This window comes from Silene latifolia, chromosome 6 (assembly GCF_048544455.1).
Source record: "Silene latifolia isolate original U9 population chromosome 6, ASM4854445v1, whole genome shotgun sequence".
Taxonomy (NCBI): domain Eukaryota; kingdom Viridiplantae; phylum Streptophyta; class Magnoliopsida; order Caryophyllales; family Caryophyllaceae; genus Silene; species Silene latifolia.
Window position 1 is genome coordinate 94,512,272 of NC_133531.1, and position 8,616 is coordinate 94,520,887.

Below are 8,616 nucleotides of genomic sequence, written 5' to 3' on the forward strand. Positions count from 1 at the left end.
GACGTCATCCATACCATGATGCTTACTCTTGTTTGTATCAAGGGCCTTCACTACTTGAGGAAATGGACTAGGAATCGGCCTTACTCTTGTTTGGCACGAGCCTCTCCACAGACTTCGGGTTTGATCGTTCGGTATGGCAGCCCACCTTTTAAACCAAATCCCTTTTAAATGCACTCAGCATCCCGTTATAATGCTTGTATAAATGTGTATACCTTACGTGATCACCATTTCTAAACAAAACCATGACGATTTTTCAAAAATCAAAATCCCTTTTCTTAATCAAAAATTTCGAAATAGGCCCATGATTAGCGCAAAATCCGGTCAAAACTCTGTCCGTTTGTCGTGTCAAAATTCGGGCCACAAGCCCATTTCAAAACCTCACTTTGAGTCCACTCCTACAACTACACTACAGTTGACTAGGACACACATTTTCAAAAAAAAAAAAAAAACCTTGTCTTTCTTCAAAGCTCACTCAACACAAGTGGCACACACCCACTTCACAAGTCAAAACATTTCTTCTTTTAGCAAGTGTGTTAGAATGGTCGATCGTGTTTTGATTCGTCGCCGATCTCTTATCCAGTTTTCAAGATGCCTGGATCCAGTGATGAAACAAATCTCCACCAACTTCAAGATGGTAATGATCGAATCCTAGCCGCGCTAGCCCAAATACAAATCACCCAAGATCAAGTCCATGATCGCCTTGAAACTATCGAAGGCCGGATCTATTCCGTAGAGGGGAGACTACCTCCTCAAGAAGAGGAAGTAATAGGTAATTCCGATGATGAATCTAGGGACGGAAATCCTCTCATGGGGATGACTGTGGCTGAGAAAAGACTCCAACACCTAGAGGAGCAATTGATGTACCTTAAAGGGAATGACATTTACATGGAGAACAATCGCAAGTATGAGGCCGTCAATTCCAAATTGTCAACTAACTTCAATATGACGGATATCCCTAAATTCAAGGGGCACGAAAACCCTTTAAACCACATCCGTGCCTTCAAGGATTACATGTCTATCAAAGGCATCAAACCCGAGATGTTCTTAAGGATCTTTCCTTCATCTCTTGACACCATCCCGAAGCAATGGTTCTACTCCTTGGATCATAAGAAGGTCGCTACTTGGGAAGATGCCGCAATTGAGTTCTCTAAACAATATGCGGATAATGCCGAGATCCAAGTCAACATGCGCACTCTAGAGGTTCGTACCCAAAATGACAAAGAAGGATTCACCGACTTCCTAAGTAGGTGGAGGAAAACTAGTACCCAACTAGTTGAACGCCCAGATGAAGCTATCCTTGTGGAGAAGTTCGTGGATAATCTCAAGCCCATCTATGCCAACCATTTGAGATATCAAAACATCAAAAGTTTCAAAGACTTAACTGTATTAGGGACAAGGATTGAAGATGACATCCGTAAAGGACTCTTGTCCAAAACGGTAGGTCGAGGATATCAAGGATCCACAAGTCGTTCATACGGCTCTACTAGCAAGACCGATGAAGTTAACCTTCTCGAACCATCTAAGAAAACTACCCCACCAAGGAAGTTCACAAATCTTGGGGACACTTACTCCAACGCTCTAAAAAGGTTAATGAAGCAAGGTAAACTCCAACCCATTGGACCTACTCCCGAACCCGAAAGGAAGTCCAAATTCTGGGACGAAAACTCGTACTGTGAATACCATAGGGGCAAGGGGCATGACATAGAAAAATGCTACAAGTTGAAAAACGTGCTTCAAGACATGATTGAAGATGGTCGATTGCCAATACCACCAGGAGGTAAGCCCAACAACACTCAGAATCCTCTTGGAGTTCTAGTGATCACAAGTGATGAATCTACCTTAGATTGCTCACACCTCATTCTCCCATCGAAAACGAAATCCATGCAATCGAGAATGAAGGGTTCTACTCTACTATCTCCCCTACCATTTCCGACTTCATCACATGGGCAAGGAGTGTGGATAGACAGGTTTGGGAATTAGAAAACGTGGTAACAACTTTACGCAATCCCAACGCAATACCCGAAGAACACGTGCCACTAATCTTCTCTCAAAATGCCACTATGCAAGAAGTAATTACCGTGGTTGATAAACTAGTCGACCAAATCATACAACTAGAAAATGACATCATGAGAATGAGGGAACTAGCTGCAATCAATGGGGTTTGGGCCGACGATGATGAGGATGAATATCTCACTGAAAACTCCCTAGTCAAAGAAATAGTCCAAAATGGTGAAGATCAATATGTGGACCACCTAACTCGTTCGGGTCGTCCATATCAAAGCACTACTCAAAACGGTCCCACCAACGTCATCACACCAAATGACAACGAAGATGACTCCACTGATCATTTGCTCAAGCAATTCGTAAAACTAAGGTGATCTTCGATCGGCAATTAAGTAGCAAGCTCATTCCCACATCGCCAAGCTTTACTGCAAGCTTTGGCCAAACTAAATGTAGCACCTAACTCCACTCCTGAAGATGTAGTCAACTTGGTCTTCCAAGAATCACCAAAGCTAAGTAATCCTATTACTTTCTCAGACGAAGATTTGCCACCTTTTGGCGCCGGTCACAACCTTGCTCTTTACATCACTGTCATTTGTTTAAAGAAGAACGTACCAATGACCTTGGTAGATGATGGTTCCGCGGTCAACGTCATACACCTCAAAACGGCATACAAGCTAGGCATGAAAGAGTCGGATTGGACCCCTACCAATCAAGGTGTGCGTGCATATGATGGTACACGACGAAAAGTAGTAGGACTTGCTAACCTAACCATAGCCACAGGGCCAATTGAACGAAAGGTTAACTTCCAAATAGTGGACATTGAAGCTTCATTCAACATACTTCTGGGGAGGCCTTGGATTCACGCTTCCAAAGCGGTAACATCCACCCTTCATCAAAAGATCAAGATCCCACTAAATGGCAAAGTAGTGACGATCACTTCGTCACCCATCAAGGCAATAATCGAAAAACAGTCGAACAATCAAGTCCTTGCGGATCCCGTATATGAACTTGGGGGCTTCCAAAGTGTAAGCGTCATAGAAAGTGAGTTGGCACCCTTATACTATGATCCCTACTCCAACTTGGTCGTCAACCACATACTCGAATCCCAGGGATACTTCCCTGGAATGCCTTTAAACCCCATTCGTAAAAATACCTTCGCACCGTATAAGGAAGGCAACTCAAAGAGGATACCACTTGGGCTAGGGTACAAACCCACAAAAGAAGAAGTTCTCGAAATGCTCGCTCAAGTTCAAAACCGCAAGTATGTAGGAGTCCAAATGAGGCCCTATCTCCCTACTTTAAATGGGTACTTTGTTCAAGAAGGAAGTCTAGAACTCTTTCACGGATTTCCCGAACCTTGGCATTATCTCGAGAGGAAGCTAGCTGGAATCGAGATCTTTCACGATTGCTACTTTATCCCTCCAGAAACGGTTCCTACCGTCAAAACCCGTCAAGCACCATGCTTAGACGAACAAGCTGTTAGCCTATTGTTTGGAGAAGATCGATTTGTTAGGGCCGCGCAGGACGAGATCGTTACCATGATACTTCAGGACGATCACTTCAACCCTACCGCGCTAATCACAGAAACTGGCGTGAGTCAACAGAAAGGATGGAGAAAACCTATCAAGTGGACCAACAATCAAGGAAGGCTCTTCAAGCTCACCACTGGAGAAGGAGAGATGTTCAAAGGAGAACCAGAAGACGATGAGTTCGAGTCGGAGTCGGAGTCGGAGTCTAGAGAAGTCATTAGAGAGTCTACTCCTGTCGTCATCCCCACTCCCTTCGTTTCTCCTAGCTTAGCCTCGAGTAGTCACACTAGTTCGGGAAATGCCCCAACCACTGTCCCTTTGCCGCCACTGACCATGGATCAATTGGCTTCTTTGTTTCAACTCTACTCAAATTTTAATATGAATAAATCAGGTTCTGCTTACTCTCTGTGTTCTTTTGAGTGCAATTCTGTTTACGATGATACTGAGGATGACCAAGACCCAGACTTGACCGAAATACCTCCCTACGTAGCCAAAGAAATACTACAGGAAGGGGAAGGGGGACCAGTAATAGAGGACACCGAACCCATCAACGTAGGAACCGAACTAGAACCCCAAGAACTTAGGATAGGGACTACCTTGAGCTCTACCGAAAGGGCCGATTTCATAGACCTCCTAAATGAATTCAAAGACGTTTTCGCTTGGTCCTACAAGGACATGCCAGGGATCGACAGGGATATCGCCGAGCATAGGATTCCGATTAAGCCAGGTTTCAAACCTGTGAAACAGAAGCTTCGACGAATGAGGACAGAATGGGCTCTAAAGATTAAGGAAGAAGTGGACAAACAATTCAAAGCCGGGTTCATCAAAGTTTCCGAGTATTCTGACTGGGTAGCTAACATAGTACCCGTACCCAAAAAGGATGGGAGAATCCGTGTTTGTGTTGATTTTAGAGACCTAAACAAAGCAAGTCCAAAAGATGACTTCCCTCTACCTCACATCGATATCTTAGTGGACAATACTGCAGACCACGCATTACTATCCTTCATGGATGGGTATGCGGGTTATAATCAAATCAAGATGGCCATGGAAGATATGCATAAGACCGCTTTTGTCACTCAATGGGGAACCTATTGCTATACGGTCATGCCGTTTGGATTGATCAATGCCGGAGCTACATACCAACGTACCGCAACTACACTCTTACATGACATGATGCACAAAGAAGTTGAGGTATACGTAGATGACATGATTGTCAAATCCAAGGAAAGAGAGGGACATATTGCGAACCTTCGCAAGTTCTTCGCAAAGCTACGGAAATACAACATGAGACTCAATCCTCAGAAATGCGCATTCGGGGTAACATCTGGCAAACTCCTGGGATACGTCGTTAGTCAAAGAGGTATAAAAATAGATCCTTCCAAAATCAAAGCTCTGATCGAAATGCCACAACCTCAAACAGAAAAAGAAGTCAGGGGATTCCTAGGAAAAGTACAATATATAAGTCGATTCATATCGAAACTTACGATGATTTGTGAACCTATCTTCAAGAAACTCAAGAAAACAGACCACACCATGTGGGATGACGATTGTCAGAAAGCATTCGACCGAATAAAAGAGATATTGGCTAAACCACCAGTGCTCATGCCACCACAGCGAGATCAACCTCTTAGTTTATATCTCACAGTAACCGAAACAACCATGGGTGCCATGCTAGCTCAAACTGTAGGAAGTGAAGAAAGAGCTATCTACTACCTTAGTAAGAAGTTCTTGGAATACAAGTGCAAATACTCACAACTCGAAAAGACGTGCCTCGCTCTTGTGTGGGCAACGAAGAAGCTACGCCATTACATGCTTAGCTACTCCGTCAAAATATACTCCAAAATGGACCCAGTCAAATACCTCTTCGAGAAACCCGTCCTCAACGGACGACTAGCAAGATGGACCTTGATGCTCTCAGAATTCGACCTCAAATACGTGCCACTGAAAGTTATAAAAGGTCGCGCCGTCGCCGAATTCTTCGCAGAAAATCCTATCAATGACGCACAAACAATAGATACTTGGTCATTTCCAGACGAGGATATACTCCAAACTGATGTAGACTCCTGGGACCTGTACTTTGACGGAGCATCAAACTTAAGAGGGTTCGGAATAGGAGTGTTGCTCATTTCTCCTGAAGGCGAGCATACACCAATTGCTGTCAAACTCGACTTCGAGGTGACAAACAATGCCGCGGAATACGAAGCTTGTCTCATTGGGCTACAAGCAGCAGTGAGCTTAGGCATTAAAAACCTCCGAGTGCATGGAGATTCATCGCTAATCATCAACCAAGTTACAGGATCTTGGAAAATCCGAAGTGAAAGCCTCGCACCTTATCAAGCTAGAATAGACCAAGTCGCTCAATTCTTTGATCACGTAACCTACCTACACCTACCTCGGGAAGAAAATCAATTTGCAGACGCTCTTGTGAAACTTGCATCTTTGATTAATATGCCAGATCATATGGTGGAAATGCCTTTGTGCATCGAACGATGGTCAGAGCCGGCTTATGTCCACCACATTACCGATGAAGAGGAAATCGCACAAGAACCATGGTTCCAAGCAATCCTGAACTTTAAGCTTAATGGTACATATCCACCAGACATGGACAAAAGGGGACAACGTGCTATACGCCTATTAGCTTCCCAATACGTTCTCATGCAAGGAGAGTTGTACAAAAGAACACCTCTTGGTGTAGTCCTACGTTGCCTTGATCATTCACAGGCACGAAAGGTGATGGAAGAAGTCCACAACGAAGAATGCGGTCCTCATATGAGCGGGCCCATGATGGCAAAGAAAATCACACGTTTAGGATATTATTGGACCACAATGGAATCCGATTGCATCAAATACGTAAGACATTGCCACAATTGCCAAATCTTCGGGAATGTGCAACATGTCCCTCCTTCATTGCTCTATACAATGACATCCCCTTGGCCATTTTCTGCATGGGGAATCGACATAATCGGGAAGATAACCCCAGCCGGAACAGGAGGTCACTGTTTCATCCTAGTGGCAATCGACTATTTTACCAAATGGGTAGAAGCGGCTTCCTACACTGGTCTTACAGCTAAAAATGTGGCAAAGTTCATACAAAACAACATCATCTGTCGATATGGTTGCCCACATGAGATCATTAGTGATAACGGATCACATTTCCAAGCTGAGACCGAGCAATTGCTAGCCAAGTACAAGATTAAACATCACCACTCTTCGCCCTATAGACCACAGACTAATGGCGCGGTAGAGGCGGCAAACAAAAATGTTGTCACAATTCTCAAGAAAATGATTGACAACTATAGAGATTGGCCAAGCAAGATACCCTTTGCTTTATGGGGGTACCGTACATCTGTCAGGACACCCACTGGGGCTACTCCTTTCTATTTGACCTACGGCATGGAAGCTGTACAACCAGTCGAGCTAGAAATACCATCCTTGCGTATTTTACTCGAAAGTCAAATCCCAGAAGCCGATTGGAAGAGGGATAGGTATGAAGAACTCATCCTCCTGGATGAACGTAGGCTACGCGCCTTTCATAATGTCCAAACATATCAAGCACGTATCAAACGAGCTTTCAACAAAAGAGTTAGGCCAAGGAACATCAAAGAAGGAGACCTAGTGCTCAAATCGGTTATAGCTCTTTTACCTGTCGACCCACGGGGAAAATTCAAACCTAATTGGGCCGGACCATTCCTAGTCAAATCCATACTCCCAGGGGGTGCGGTTAGAATCACATACCTAGATGGGAATGAGTTTTCCAACCCAACAAACCTTGACCAACTAAAACGATACTATGCCTAGAATAAGACCAGAAACGCGCCTCGCGTGACCCCACGTGTCGCTCTTGTGGCACTAAATAAACAGCCCCTGGCCAAGCTGAATTAAGCTAATGTCATTATGCTCTTGCATCCTGACATATTTGTCATCCTCACATCATCAAATAAACTGATATGCACCTTCAAAACAAGCAAAAAGCTCATGCTTATTTTCTAAGTTCATTACAAGCTCTTGCTTAGAACAATTATTCTTTTACATTTACTCGAACTACGCGCAAGGGTTTGATTTCGCTTTTTGAGTGAATACGTAGGCAATCCTTCACGGGATTCAACCCATCATATCTAAATGTAAATAGAAGGACATTTGCATTGCATTTGAAATTCGACAAGAATAATAAAAAGAAAATCACAACGGTTTCATAACCATTTAACCTTTTTTATTTCATTCATTTAATAATAATAATACGCTACATAATAAAAATAGAATAGGCTAGGATTCTAAAAATCCCACCTTTTTTATTACAACAATAATAATAATAATCAAATAATAAATAAAGACTCGGGCTATTCCTCCATCTTCCCCTTGCCCTTGTCATTCTTGTCATATTTCTTGTCACGACCTCGAGCCGGACGCTCTTGCGCCACTTCAGACCTAATCACCAACGGTCTTTCTCGAGGCCTAGCCTTCCCATTCTTGCCAATCACCATTTCCGCGACAGGAGTAGTCTTCGGTTTCTTCAACGGATGAATGACTTGAAGCCCGGCTTCTTCTTCTCCCTCTGTCAGATGCTTCTCCTTCTCTTTCTCTCCCTCGCGCACCTTGTAGTCGATGGGCTCGCGCTTCCTCAATTTCTCGCGCTCTTCCGGAGTGGTAGCCTTTCTCCATCTCAGATAAGAATCCGACACCCATAAAGCATTGGCGGAGAAATTCAAGAACCACATGTTTCTTTGGGCCCATTTAATAGCCCACTCTCTTCGGCTCTCTGTAGTAAGCGCCACAGCAGTCTGCGGGACAGTATCAAGCCTCGGGATCGTCTGTTTCAGCCCAACTTGTCTCATCAACCTCTCCGGGAAGATGCACACCATAAAGTCCAATCCGGGAATGCGCACGGACCTAGTGGGATCCAAAGAAGACACTCCAGTGACAGACTTAAGGTGCCACCACGGCACGACCCACCTGATCAACGGGCCGGCATCACTCTTCAGCTTGTTCTTCCAATAATCACATACCCGGGTGAAGTCCACCATGTACAACCGTGTCCTCATCGCAATCGAACGAGCATGATAGGAAAGCGCATGAACTGGGGGCT